Source organism: Octopus bimaculoides, chromosome 19 (assembly GCF_001194135.2).
Source record: "Octopus bimaculoides isolate UCB-OBI-ISO-001 chromosome 19, ASM119413v2, whole genome shotgun sequence".
Lineage (NCBI taxonomy): Eukaryota > Metazoa > Mollusca > Cephalopoda > Octopoda > Octopodidae > Octopus > Octopus bimaculoides.
The window spans coordinates 26,917,612-26,933,247 of NC_068999.1; positions in this window are offsets into that span (position 1 = coordinate 26,917,612).

The following is a 15,636-nucleotide window of genomic DNA, read 5'->3' on the forward strand; positions in this document are numbered from 1 at the left end:
AGTTCCTTTTCAGAGAATTGTATTCTGTGAAGAGATGACTTGGCTGCTCCAGCGAAGGAAAGTTTAGAGCCTTTCCAAGCCGTTGCACCGGTTTGTTTCCCAGTTCTTTCGTTGCATTTGTTGCTGCCATTGTCACCTTTGCTACTGTTGTTGTTGTAGTTGTTGATGGTACTGCTGAGGTTGTTGTTGCTGTTGTTACTGCTGTTGCTGATGTTGTTGTTATTTGTTGTACTCGCCTCGTCCGTTGCTTCGCTCACGAAAGGGCTCTCATTGTTTAAATTTTCGAAATTGCTGTTTTTATTTCGAATAATGTTGTCGAAAACGGAGCGGTTGTTTTTCCGAGGATCTTCAAGAGATCTTTCTCGAAAAAATTAACCCTGCTGTCTTTTTTGCTCTTTCTTTCAACAAAAATACAGTTGTCTGTTTTTTTGTTTTTCTTTAGCGCTAAGTCGCACTCTTTCCTTTGACGTTTGGTGACGCTCCACACTTTCCCCCGGTTTGTTGTGTTTTCTCCAGGTTGGTGGGGAAAACGCAAACAACTATAACTGAAAAACAAAATCAGAGTTAGGAGGACAAAACAAGTAAATAAACTCACATCTCGGCAACAATTAACCTGTTGTCCACGATGGTACAAACTTGAAGGGCGCAAATAAACGTATTATGTATTTTTCTTTATAAAATCCACGGAGCGGAGTAAAGCGAGGCTTGCCAGGCTGACGGCCATTATAATAAGCGAAGATCCATTGATTTCCTTCTCACTATCTGTCGAACCTATTTACAGACCTGTGGAATTTAGTTTATTCACCAATCTGCTTCTCTTCCTCCTACTATCCCCTCCTACCCTCTCATATCTATGATTATCTCAAGGACAAAACAAAAGTCGAAACTAAACATCTAATAATACCACACAGTAGTAGGAGCAAAGATGGCAGACTTAACTAAATAACGGTTTTACTGTCGCCATGGCTACAAAGGTTGGTCACAACGATACAGTGTAAGGTACTATTGGTGCTAACGAACGATGAACAGTGCTGTAATGGCAAGGTTAAAATAACTGTAACGGTATTAATGGTAGAGTTTACAATAGTAGCAGAGACAACAACCGTTTCTACATCTGCCACACAAGGCTCGATATTAATAATTTTAATGTAGCACAAATATGTCATACGAAACAAAAAGGAAAACTACAAAAGTACACCTAATTGCTTGTCCTATAGTTAATCTGGAAGCACGTCCCCCAGGAGAGAGCTAGCCTGGGGTCGAAAAGTCATCCATTGGCACAAACTCTTCTCTGAATACGAACCTCGATGGTCACTTGAACGAGAACTGCCCCAACACCACACCCATCACAGAAAAGAAAATGTAAGAGGATCGATGGGACCCGAGAAGAGTATACAAAAGTAATATACGCCTATTACTATGCATTAGGCAGGTCATCTGAAGAACACAAAATCAAGACAGCAGACTATATTTAGACGAAAACAAGTTAGCAAATGTTAGGAGGGATATCTTCAGAAATAAAAGACTCACAGATACTGAAATAACCACGATCAAGCATACAGCGAACCCAAATGTAAGACAGAAAGGAAATAAAGAACTACACATTTACTGAAATTTGTAGTTGTAAGACACGCCCATATGCATGATAGAGAACCACTTCATAAACTCTCGAATACAGTCCAAAATAGAAAACAAATCAAAAATAGAAACTATGTTACAAAAGAAATTACACATGAGCTAAACGCAGATCTCACTGAATTAAACTAAATTATTTATGCAGCTGCTAAGACAATTGAAACCTGTTGCATGTCTCTGAAAGAACAAGGAAATACAAACCTGAGAGGAATTCCAAACTGGAGAAGTAAAATTGAGAAAGAGATTGAAATAATGAAAGGTGAAACATGAATCTGTGGAAATTATGTAAAAACCAGAAAAGGAGGAAAGATGAAGAGAAAACATAGATTCTAACCAAAAGAAAAACTGCTTTCAGCAAAAAAAAAAACACTACAACAAAAAGTTCAAGCAAAAGCTCAAAGAATACGAAGATTTGAGAAGAGAAACAAGTCTTACAAGCAAAATAAGCGAAAAAATTCTACAGAGAAATAGGGAAGGAAAAAATAACCGTTCAAAGAAGTTGAAAACTTTAGGAAAATAGCTGGAGTGATGAAAAGAGTTACAATAAAAATGCAGTCTGGATCAGACGCACAGAAGGATCCTACCAAAATTTACCAGAACAAACACGGGAAGATATCACAATAGCAGACCTAAGAACGACACGAAGGCTCATAAGTAGACGTACCCTGGTAATGATAGGGTGCCAAATTTCTGGCTCACATCACTCCCGTGCGCCCACGAAAAGTTAGTCCAGTTATTCAATGAAATTATAAGAGATCCCACGAAAACACCTTGTTGGTTAGCAAGAGGTATTACTTACCTACTCCCGAAGAATAATGAACTCAAATTTCCCTATAACATGTCTATCTACCACGTATAAACTTTTAACATCCATCCTCGTGGAGAAAACATACAAATTTATGGAATAGATCGATATTTTCCTCACTGAACAAAAGGGGTACTGACGAGGCTTATATAGAGACAAAGGCAATTGCATGATCCTTGAGAAATGTCATAACAAACGCAGATATCTCAGTTCTGCATGGATTGATTATAAAAAGGCCTTTGACAGCATACCGCATTCATGGATCTTGAAATCGCTGGATATTTTCAAAGTTTCTCCTGTGATTTCAAACTTCCTGAAGCACAGCGTGTTAGTGTGGAATACAGATCTCCAGTTATACTACTCTAATGAAGTACTGACCACAGAAAATATTAATATCAACTGTGGCCTTTTTCCAAGGTGAGTCACTTTCACCTTTAATTTTTTGCGTAGCCCTAATACCCCTTACAAGTGTAAAATAAGTCATCTATTTTATATGGATGACTTAAAACTGTATGGCAAAGACGATAATGAGCTTGAAGGACTACTACGTACTGTGAAAGCATTCAGTGATGACATCGGGATGGAATTTGGTCTTGATAGATATGCCAAGGCCATTTTCCAGAAAGGGAATTGAAGATCTCATATTCAGTGGTATTGGATGTTCACACAGTCGTAACAGGACTCGAGCAGAAACAAACTTGCAAATACCTCGGAATAAATGAGAGCTCTGACATTCAGATCGCAAATATGAAAGAAAAGATTAGGAAGGAATGTAACATGAGAGTTCGAGCAGTCCAAAAAATCTGAGTTAAATGCACGTAACAAGGTGTTAGCAATAAATTCCATAGCAATCCCGGTTGTTATTTACAGTTTCAATGTGTTAAACTGGAATATGAGCGAAATAAGCAAGATTGACAGGAAAATCCGTAAGCTGCTGACTTGCAATAAGATGCACCATCCAAAGGCAGACGCAGATCGTCTTTATCAACCCAGAGCTCAAAGAGGTTGAGGCTTGATCCAATTTAAAGTTTCTTACAAAACCACCACAACTGAAATGGCAAAATATCTTGAAACATCTAACGATCGGATGCTAAAGATTGTTGAAAACTATGAAAGATGTATGAAGTTTCATTCTGTTATGAAGGAGAGCAAAAAGTTTTCAAGTGAGATTATGTATAATACCCAGGTTGAACAGAATGATGGAAGTGTGGCAACTGTAGTTGCAAAAATGGTGAAATCAATAGCAAAGTAAAATGCGTTTGAACAATTGGCTGATAGATGGGAACAAAGACCTCTGCATGGCAAATATGTGACCCGTAGCAAATAAGCTGATGTAGACCAGAAACACACCCATCAGTGGCTACGGAGCTCAAGGCTAAAGGAAGAGAGTGAAGGCTTTATCTTGGCTGCTCAAGGTCAGTGCTTATTGACCCGGAACTATAAAACCAATGTAATGAAAAATGGTGTAGACCCAAAGTGCTGATACTACAACGATGGGATTGAAACAGTGGACCACCTAATCTCTAGATGTAAGATTTTAGCACCTGTAGAGAACAAATCAAGACATGACAGAGTTGGCCAATATCTACATTGGATAATGTGTCGGCACCATAAAATCAAAACTGCTGACAAATGGTACATGCGCCATCTTGAGGCTGTAACTGAGGGAGAAAATGTAACGATTCCTTGGGACTTTCCAGTATGTACGGACCAGATCGTCAAAGCAAATAAACCAGATATCGTTGTGAAAGACCAAAACAATAAAAGTCTGTTTATTGATTGGCATGAGTGTGTCCTGCGACCATAATATCTGGGCAAAAGAATCTGATAAGCTCAGAAAATATAAAGATTTGGTAATCGAAATCGAAAAGAAGTAGCATCTCAAAATGGTTACAATACCAGTGATTGCAAGAGCCCTTGCAATGATCAAAGAATGATCAGAAAATTAAGAATGAATCCTGGCTTACCATCCATGCAGGAAGTGCACGTACCGAGAAGAGCAGTGTCGCTGTGAATCTTTTTCCCTTTCCCCTTTTATTTTCTTTCCAGTTTTTATTTTTTATTATTTCCTTTTTCTCTCAGTCTTTCTTCCCTTTTTTTCTATCACATGACTTTGTAAATGAACAGTTTGGTGTGTTTATTTTAATGGCCTACCGATGTATATAGTATCTAAGATCTCATTCCAGTCGCCCACTAACACTAATGAGCGAGATGTCGCTAGGAAGGTCTGCAGGCGTCTAAAAAAATCTGTCTGTCCATCTCCTGTTGGGGCATACATTGTCACTAGTCTAAAAGCTCCTCCGTTGCCTTCTTTGCTGCTTACGTCCAAGACCAGCATCCTACCAACTGGGTCGAGGAAAACCATATTCACCTTCAAGTCAAGGCCTTTCCGAAAAAGCACCGCGACGCCATTTGATCTAGGCCGACCAGAGTAGGTATAAATCTCGTAGTCGTTCAGAAAGAGAGCAAGCGATTGCGATTCGGAAATCTTAGTTTCACTAATGGCTACTGCGTCCAGACATAGTGACCTGAGGTCGTTTATTAGGTGACCCTGTTTCCACACTGCCCTCTAGCCACGAGCATATATACAACCTATTTTCACCCTTGGTTTGGGTTGGTTCTTTTTCGGAGCCTTTAAACGGGCCTTCCAATATCCTTTTATCCAAAAGGTTTTTGAACCCCACCCCATATCATGTGGGAAACGTTTCCTCAGAAAATGATACACAGTGGAAGTTGTTCTAACTAGAACCCTCCCTTCTGGGGTTTTGGAAATGGTGAGAGCATGAAGACCCTCGCCAGTTGTCTAAATTTTGTCTTTGTTTGTGTCTACAAATTTCATAATTCCCTGTTGTCCTTCCATAATTCAAGAGCTCGTCTGTGTAATTCAAGAGCTCGTCCGAGAGATGTTGTTCCGCTAGTCCGTCTCTTGTGATTGGTGTGATTGTGTCGTTTTGGTTCTTTTTGTTTCGGCTTCCCCTGCTGCCGATCTTGTTTATTCTCTCGCTGTTGCTGAGAATGCTGTTTTATTCCTTGATGTTGTAGTTGATTTATCTCTTGTTGTTGCTGTTGTAGCTGCTGCTGCTGCTGCTGCTGCTAAGGTTGTTGGCTTGCAGCTTTGGTTTCGAGATTGGTTGCTGCGTTTCGAGATTGGCTGCAGCGAAGCTACTCAGATTCACGCCCACAAACTTTTGGAATTTAGGGGATACGTCTGTATTTTCTCTCTCCCTTTTCCTTTTTGAGTTTCACTTGACGATCGTCCATTCGGGTGGTTTGTCTGGAGCCTCTTCTATATCCAAGGAGTCGCTAGGATTTCTTATGGCCTTATTGCTTCTCTGTTCCAGTGGTTGCCAATGCTTTCCTCTTTAGGATTGCAACGGATTTGGCGTTGAGAATATTGAAGCAGAGTGGGGGCACTTCTCTCGACTTCTCCACAGTGGGGCAGAAAACTTTCAAGTGACTGGTTTTGCCACAGGTGTAACACTTGGGTTTCCTACCCTCCACGACCACTCGCATCTGCTCGCACTCTCCGAAACAGAAAACGTTCGGAATAGCATGAACTTCCTGAGTAACCAAAACCTGGAACTCCATGGACACCCCTGTTCTTCTTTGTTAGGGGCTTGATCGTAAGCTTATCACCTCCCCGTTTTCCTCTTACATGGCTATTACTCTGGCCTGGTTTCTATGAGGTGGTACGTCTGAGACCCTGACTTTGGTCATGCGACGTCCCATGTATAAAGGGAGCATCACGTACTGGTCAAAGGAGCAGGTCATTGTAGTCATCCTACGCGCTTCCTCTTCGTTACTACAAATAGCTGCCGCGGTCTCATATTGTTTTCCTCGACAGACATAAACTACGGGAGGCTACACCTCCTCTAGCCATTTTTCTATTTCGGATGGGGAAGGATATAGCGGCTTTCTCTCTCTGCGATTAATGCACTTAGAAAGAAATTTATCGTTCTCTTTTTGGTGGAAATCCTTTCTTCTGGCAGAACCATGACGCCGGATCGAATAATATCATTCTGATATTTTTTAACTGGCCCCGCTTTCCCTTGCAAAGAATATGTGGTCCATGTATTTATTATATTTGCGAAAGAAATGTTTTCCTTCTGATATGTATTCTCGTTACTGTCTTCGTAAATAACATTAACGTTGATACTGTTGTAGGCGTCAGCGCTTTTGTTGATGCCGATACTTGTTGCTGAAAATTATATTATCGTTATAGTTGCTGCTGATTTCATTACTACTTTTATCGTTGTTGGTATTGTTCTTGCTGATGTTATTATTGTTGCTGGAGTTGTCACGGGTCATGTTGATGTTAGTGGTTTTGTTTTGGCTGTTGGCGATGTTGATGATGATGGTGGTGATGGCAGTGGTAGAGTTGGTGTTGGTGGTGGTGTTATTGCCTGTAGGTTCTTTGCAAAAGTCAAAAGGAGTGGCGACCGATGCGCTTGGTTGACTGCTATGTCTCGGGTCGATTAAAATCGAGGAAACAGATACATTTTCTCCTACACTCACTCCTCTGTTTAGACAAGTGCTGGCCATGTTGTGAAAAGGGATAGATTGAAAAATATGTCCGAGAAGGTTTTCGGAACAAGCGGAAAGCCCATCTCGTGATTGAAATGGGGTGAAACTCTTTCAGAAGATACTTGGATACACAAGTAACGTTAAACCGGAGAGAAGAGGTAGTAGACGTCATGCTATATATAATTTGGATGTATTGAAAATTCATAAAGCAAAAAATAAATGAGTATAAAACACAGCAATTAAATCATGATATTTATATATAATTAAACTTCCTCTTGCGTTGATCCAAGATCTTCCGTGAAAAGTTCTTGTGTTATGGAGGGAAAGCGAGAAGCCACTGTGTAAAGTTTATCCGAGGTTTAAACTGGTTATTCTGTCGTTTTATCCCATTTCATTCTCGATCTGTACTTCGTTTGAGTTTCCCTCATCTATATTGCATACAATATGTTTCCCTTAAAATATCTGCTAGAGATGTCTCTAATTCATGTGTGGACCCGACCAGAAAATCTATTGTGTCCTTCGCAAGACAGCTGTACGTTATTTTCTCCCTTTGTAATTGTTTATGGAATTGTGACCCCAGTTTGGTGTATAAAATCTTGTGAAAATTTTTATTTTTCGGGAAAATGTTTCATATCAGTGTTTTGCTGTTGGACAAAACGCTAGCAAAAGACAGTTCATCATTGTTCGTATTTGCGCCCGAAGCAATGAATGTATACATATTGCTGTTGACCATGGCTGGAATTGAACTGAGAAGGTAAAGACCCGAATCACATACTGCAATGCATTTGGTTCGACGTTTTTACAGTCCCCCGCCTCCTTGAATCCTACTTTTTATCGATCCAGAAGTATGAAAAGCTACTTAACCTTGGTGAGATTTGAACTCAGAACGGAAAGAGTCGAAATAAATACTGTGAAGTAACCAATCCGATCAGCTAACTGTAATCAGTCTTTCACATTTTCGTCTGATTTTCACTGCTTTTGGATTTATCTTCCATTTAAGATTTCTGAAAACAATCTATGAAGTAGAACTGAAAACAGTTATCCGAAAAGGATCTGTAAAGGGATTAATGTTTTAAAAAGACTCGATGCGGGAGAAAAGCTTAGTTATATTGCCAAGATATTAAATCTTGCAACGGCTAAAGTGAGAACAATACGTAACAACAGAGAAAAAATTGTCAAATGCTCAAGATCTCCGTTGACAATCGGCCCTTTTTTTTTTGCCATAGATCTTATGTAATATTTAAAATGGAACAACTCTTGAGCGTATGGATCAAGGATCAGAATCAGAGAGAGAGAAAGGGAAAGAGAGAAGCAGAGGGGGAAAGAGAGAGAGAGAGAGAGAGAGAGAAAGGGAAAGAGAGAAGCAGAGGGAGAGAGAGAGAGAGAGAGAGAGAGAGAGAGAGAGAGAGAGAGAGAGACAGAAAACAAGAGTTTATATGACTATTTGCAGAAGGTGAAATTAGTAAAAGCTAGTTTGAAAGACTTCAGAAGTACATGAATTTACACAACATAAAAATGACTAGTGAAACTGCGAGCGCTAACACAGAGGCTGCAACTAATTATTCTGAGCAGTCGAAGCAAGTTATTGCTGAAGGGGCTACACATCAGAGTAAGTATACAATATTGATGAAACAGTACTTTTCTGAAAGTGCATGCCTGACAATTGTTTTGGGAGGAAATGCCGCTGGTAATATGAAATTAAAGTCACTACTCATGTATCACTTTGAAGATCCAAGGGCTTCCACGGGTTACACAAAGTTTAATCTACCTCTAATTTGGCGTTCAAATAAGAAGGCATGGATGACTAAGAGTAGTTTACAAAGGCTTTTTGTCCTGACGTAGAAAGGTACAGTGCCATACATCTTTCCAACAAAGCATTGCTTCTTTTAGACAATGCACCAAGCCAACCAGCGATCTTAGATGATCTTTCTGATGAGGGAAGAATAAATTATATCTTCAAGAATACAACTTTTTTGTTCCAGTCAATGGATGAAGATGTGATAGCTAACTTCAAGGCATATTATATGAGAAGAACCTTCAAGCACCTTATGAAAACAATTGATAGAGAGGATAAACCTACTGTTAGGGATTTCTGGAAGGAATTCAAACAATGGATGTTGTGAATAATATAAATGGGTCAGGGAGTGAAGTGAAACTTTCAACTTTGAATAGTGTTGGAAAAGTATCTGGCATTCCAAGTTTTCCTCAAGCGGAAAGTCTACATCAAATTCGGAAAAAATATTGTGACACATGCCAAGGATGTAGGATTTGAAGAAGTCACAGAGAATGATGTGATCGAGTTGCTGGTGTCCCAGGCAGAATATTTATTTGACGAGGAGCTGATGCTGCGTGAAAATAAACAATCTGAGAATACAGATGAAACAATGGAAGTTTCACCTACAACACTTATTGTTAAATGGTTGGCATTTATAGAGGAAAGTCTGCAGGTTTTTGCTGATAACGATCCTAATCGCGAACGTAACATAAAAATTACAAGACGCGTTTGCAACGAGCTCACTTCCTACACTGAGTTGTACAAAGGTATGATGCGTCATAAACAACAAGCAACTTTGGATAAATTATTCACCTCTCAAGCTGATGTTGGTGATAATGAACTATAAGATTGTAGATATTGTTCCTCGTCCTCCTAGTAACGTTCATTCCACCACCCTCCTCACACAGTGGTCAGCGTCTTTTGTGGTAAGAACGTACTATTACAATACTACGATCTTAAATTCTCTAACGTATGTTTTTGTGTTTTTATGTATCTATATTGTACTGTGTATGTTTAGAAATTGTTACTTTCATGTATATAGGTGATCGTGTAGCTTGTTCTCTGTAATTTTCTTATTCTTGTTTTTTCGAAAAATATGTAGGAACGCAACCTCACTTAATAACATGAAGATCAATAAGAAAATTAACTTTGCATTACGAGATTTCGCATTATGGCCAGATTTTCAGGGATGCATTACTTCTGTAAAGTGAAGGATTTCTGCACTACCTTCATAGTACTTAGATCTAAAATAACTAGAATCATCCAGTTTTACTCCTAATTTTCTCTTATGTGTTTCAACCAAGTCTATACACTAAACTACATTTTAAAGCATTTTAACTCAGAGTCGTTTTCTCTACATTTTTATTTAAAAATTAACTTGCAAACATTCAAATTAAATATTTGTTGCAGTAACCTCGACTTGGTATTTTTATATTTATCAATGAAGGGGAAAATTAAATCTTTATTGTTACAACTCTCCTCTTATAACTAATATGTATAAGTGATCAGTGGCGGACCGGGTCTAAAAATATTGGTTGCCAGGAGACTAAGGGGGCCCACCTGCAGCTACAAATGCTATCATTTAATTTTTTTTTGTTAAAAGTATTCTTTTCAACTGTCCACAAACACAGCCAGGCTGAAATAATTAATGCATTCTTCCAGGAATGAATAAAACATTCTCAAATTTGAGGGGATGGCCTCCTTAGACACTAACACGGGCCCCGATATATGGATTCTAATGGCACAGGGGATCACTTGCCTGGCCAGTCTGCCACTGCAAGTGACTGTGTGTGTCTCTATGTGTATGCACGAGCGTATGTACATTTGAGTCTGTGTAATTTCCAACACGTAGAGAACTAAATGTCTATATAAACTCTTCGATTCTCTATCAATACATATACCTACCTATACACAAAAAAGAGGAATAAAGAGAGAGAGAGAGAGAGAGAGAGAGAGAGAGAGAGAGAGAGAGAGAGAGAGAGAGAGAGAGAGAGAGAGAGAGAGAGAGAGAGAGAGAGAGAGAGAGAGAAAGAAAGAGAGAGAGAAGGAGAGAGTGAGAGATGAAAATAAATGAAGAGAGTACTCGAACAAGAGAGAAGAAGAGAGGGAAAGAATGCCTGATCAAACAAAAGAAGTGAGTTGAAAGGATGAATAATATGATAGAGTATGATAAAATCTGCGACCGATAGAAATTCAGTTTCTAAGCTAACAAGTATTCTTTCAAAAAAGGACAAAGTTAGCAAAATATCATTCGCTTACATCTGTTGTTAAAAGAATCAAATTTACTATTACAGAGCTTTAAATCTTGGACATTTAAACAAGATCTTGCCTTTTAGGAAAAAAAAAAATCTTTTGGAAAATAGCTTTCAAACTTGAAAGACTTCAGCTGTATTAAATAAAAGCATTCTAAACAGAAAAGGGAAATCTTCAAACATTCACGAAAACTACGTTGATTTTGTTGTCACCATTGTTCTTGGGTTAGCATTCCTAGCACACAGAAACATTTTATATGCCGCTATTTGGAAAAAATATCCCACAATATACACTAAAAACATACAACTATATCAAAAACTTTATTAAAGCGAGGATATTTTATTTCTATATCACTTTTTATGTCATGTTTCAATGATATGTTATTAACATTTAAATAAATTTTGAAAAATGTTCTCCATTTCCATTTTTCCGTTAGAGAATAAGAGGAAATCGGAATTTAAAATATTCTGTTCGAAACCATAACTGTAAAACAAATCTTTTAAAACAAAAGATGGAGAATAACCAGCCCAGCTAATTCTGAACAGCCAACACTATTTCAATAAATCTTATCGAGTAATGTCAGCTGCAGTTACACTTAGAATAATATTATCCATTCATATATACATCTATATGTTCGTATACACATAATTAAAATAACACTTTTGCTTTCTCTGTTGTTTTGTCTACCTTGCACATATGAAGCGTATTAAGATAACAATATTGAAATATGTTAAAGCCATAAATATGATTTAATCAGAACTTTATATAAATTCTGCTGTTTGATATATTAAAAACGCTTCTCTACAAAGTCGACATATTAGACATTTTTCAAGCTAAAATATTAACACTTTTATAAAAACTCCCTTATCTTCTTACTAAACTTCAAAATAGTTTATTTTTTGTCTTCTTTTCAGAATTTGCACGCGATATGATATAATGTCGATTAGATAACCCATATCTATAAAACTCTAACATACCACGCTGAACACATTTGGTGATTTTTGATTTGAGACTGTACAACTTAGAAAAGTCAATGAATTAAAGAAAAGAAAAATCAATCATGGATTTAACAGAAACGTTTACTAATTTACAATAGCGTTCTTAGATATTTCCACGCAAAAGTTTACATTAGCATTGATGCTATTGCATAATAAAAAGTAAACCTATTGTTCTGAAACCAGCATGGCGTGTGAAAATTAATCCGCCAGTATATTAAAGCATCTAAAACATACACTACAAATGTGTAATTTATGAATTATTATTGTAAGGATACATTTCTTGTAATTTGATTTATTTCAGTACGCATTTTGTTGACAACGAAGGGACGAGTGGAAAAGTCGAGATTGCCTCCCCATTTTTCTGCACCTAAATAGTACAGAAAGAACGTGTTTATGTTCTAATTCAACCCATAACTAGGCCATCTGTCTGTATATTTATATTAGACCACAGTTTGTTTTACTTAACCCAAATTCATTTCCTTTTAGTTTATTTCTAAATTTGCTTAGCATGGCCACAACTGTAGACTACCTATTTTTACCTGATTCGTACGTCCTGATTGTTTTCCTTGTAGAATCCTGCTACACCCGTCATATCCCCCATATCCACTTCATCCCTTCACTGCCTCACCGCTTACTGCATAAACTCTGTTTCTAATTTCACTTTAATACCCTTTCCTTCAAAAATGTAATCATGTTAGTTCATGGAAAACATCTGCTGTATAGCTGTGACTTCAAAAATGCATTGGTGCATCTGGCACCTACTAGCGAAAGTTCATATCTGCTTATAATTTTGTTTAAATCTAAATGAAGTAGCTGTTATGCTCTCTCGACTGTTTGGAATAATCCTATTATGAAACTATGAGAGACGATATTCTACGCTGTGTCAGGACACATACATTGCTCTACATACAGGACACATACATTGCTCTACATACAGGACACATACATGACTCGTACAAGACATATACAGGACACATACACATACATCGCTCTACATCTGTATCGAGTACTCTTTTTATTCATGTAATTTTTTTACATTACTTTATTCCCCTGTGCTATATAGTGACTTAATACAGAGGAATAGTAGATTGTATATTACTTGATTAGTGATATGTAACGAAGTATTATGACGTCATATTGGGTCCCATTATTGTATGATTTGCTACACATTTCATTACGTTTGGTGCAACCCATGTACACACACACACACACACACACACACACGCACACACACATATGCATAAAAGAGAACTGCTTATTAATGTGTGACTAATAACTCTCTAAAAACTACGAAAAACGTCACGTGTACTTGAACCAATAAAAGTTTCTATTAACTAGCATGAAAATATGTATCTCGTTACGTACCCACTGGCTAACATTTCTGGCAGTGACACTTATGATCATTGTCGTAGAAAGCAACTCTCATGTGTAAAGTAAGTTCTTTTGATCACTAAACTGACCAGTAACATTAAAATAGGCAAGACATTTGTGTGTGGCTGCTGAAAACTGAAAATCTCTACTATACACGCGAAAATATTCCAAGGAACGTGGAACGAGAAGTAGTTGCATAGCTTCAAACAAATTAATATTAATTTCTATTTCTGCGCATCCGAACATATTGAAACACACACTATTACACATATTTACATACGCACACATACACAGATATACAGTATCATACACTAGAATAAGAATTCCTTTTGTTTGTGAATGCCTAGTTAGTTAATTATATTATTTTGGTTAGTATGGAAATGAAGTATGCAAGCGGTCGATGAAATATAACTAAACATTCGGTCATGCATATAGCCATCTTCAAAGCAAAGGTATTAAAAGTTTATATAGATTTGGTAATAGTGAGCAAGTACTTAAACATAGAAATAGAAAAATTGATGAAGTACTGTTAATAATTGCTTTTATTTGCTAAAAAACAGTTGGCTGGTTGGGTTAAGGAATGGATATCATGATACAGTAGCTGTGTTCATAAATTATGATATAGAAAAGATAAATGTCTTTGTTTACATATTGATCTCATTTCTTTACGTATTTTATTTACATATTGATCTCATGTAGATAGTTTTGTCTTTGTTAAAATAGATTTTGTAATTAATTAATTTTAATAACTTAAATAATCTTTACAATAAAGTATAAAGAATAAATTTTCAACTTGTCGGTAAACAAAATGTTCCACAATGTAAACAAATTGATACTAAGCATTAATATCAGAAAATAATCTATTTAGATATAACTGTACCAAACTATAAGTAAAACTTCAAATTAATAATGAAGATAATAATGAAGATGTTAACAAAACATGAAACTATTTTCATTTCACTAAGTTAGTACATCCATTTATTAATATTTATCCAAAACAAAACAAACATCCAATAATACGGTGGTGGGGACAAACACAAACACAAAGAAACACACACAGATATAAATATACGACAGGCTTCTTTCAGTTTCCGTCTACCAAATCCACTCACAAGGCTTTGGCCGGCTCGAGGCTATAGTAGAAGACATTTACCCAAAATGACACGCAGTGGAACTGAACCAGGAACTATGTGGATGGGAAACGAACTTCTTACCACACTGGCACACTACGCATGTTCATAACATATTTGTAAATATAGTAAATAAAAATAAATGGATCTCTGGTGGTAGTGAAGGTAAATATTCAGTTGTTCGATCAGCTGAATCTGGAAGTAGCGTGTAGGTGCTGAGTATTCCACAGACACGTGTACTTTTAACATAATCCTCAACCAAATCAGGCCTCGTTTGCCTTAAAAATGCGATGGGTGCAAATTAACATTTGCTGATTCTTAAAAAAAGCATGTTAATATTGCTTATGGTGCCTTTCCCAGACCCTATCACATAAAAATTTTATGTTAATTAAATTTTACATATTCAAATGAAGTTCAGGTATAAACAAAATAAGCTGAAAAAGAATTTATTATATCAAATAAACAAAAAATAAAACATAGACGTTTGAATAAAAAAATATAAAGTAAGTTTATTGTCTTTTAGAACTTTCCAAATGTATTATAGCTCACATCATTACTGTCAATAAATAATTTAGCAACTTCTTCACAACTAATCTTTTTCAAAACATTTCTATGAACGTAGCATATTAGAATATGATTCAAGCTTTGCTGAGTCATGGTCAATCGCAACCAAGTTTTGAGTCTCCGCTGATCGCTAAAGGATCTTTCAGTTTCACAAGAATTGGTTGGAAACATTAAAAGCAACTGAGCAATCGCTCAACATTTGGAAACATGCGACGGGCATCTGGTTGCATTTCACCGAATAGTTTACGATGATCCTCGAGAGATGATCCACTATGATAATTTCTATAAAAAATATTTCATTCCTTAGAGAAAATTCACCAAGCTCTGGATACTGCATGATCACTTCAGCATAAAAATTTCAATTGAGTAAAATATTGTTTAGTTTTTCATAACTTATTAAATCGTTCAAATTTGCTATTGCAGTATCCACTACCTGCAAATACTGCACTCTGTAATGATCCAAAACAGTGCAGTGTTGATATTTTAACGCATTTCCTTCCTAATATCTTTTAGGAACTTTTCGTTGCTTGGGTAGCTCCAAAGGAGAAATATCAAGTTGATAAATAATTTCTTCTGCTGTAT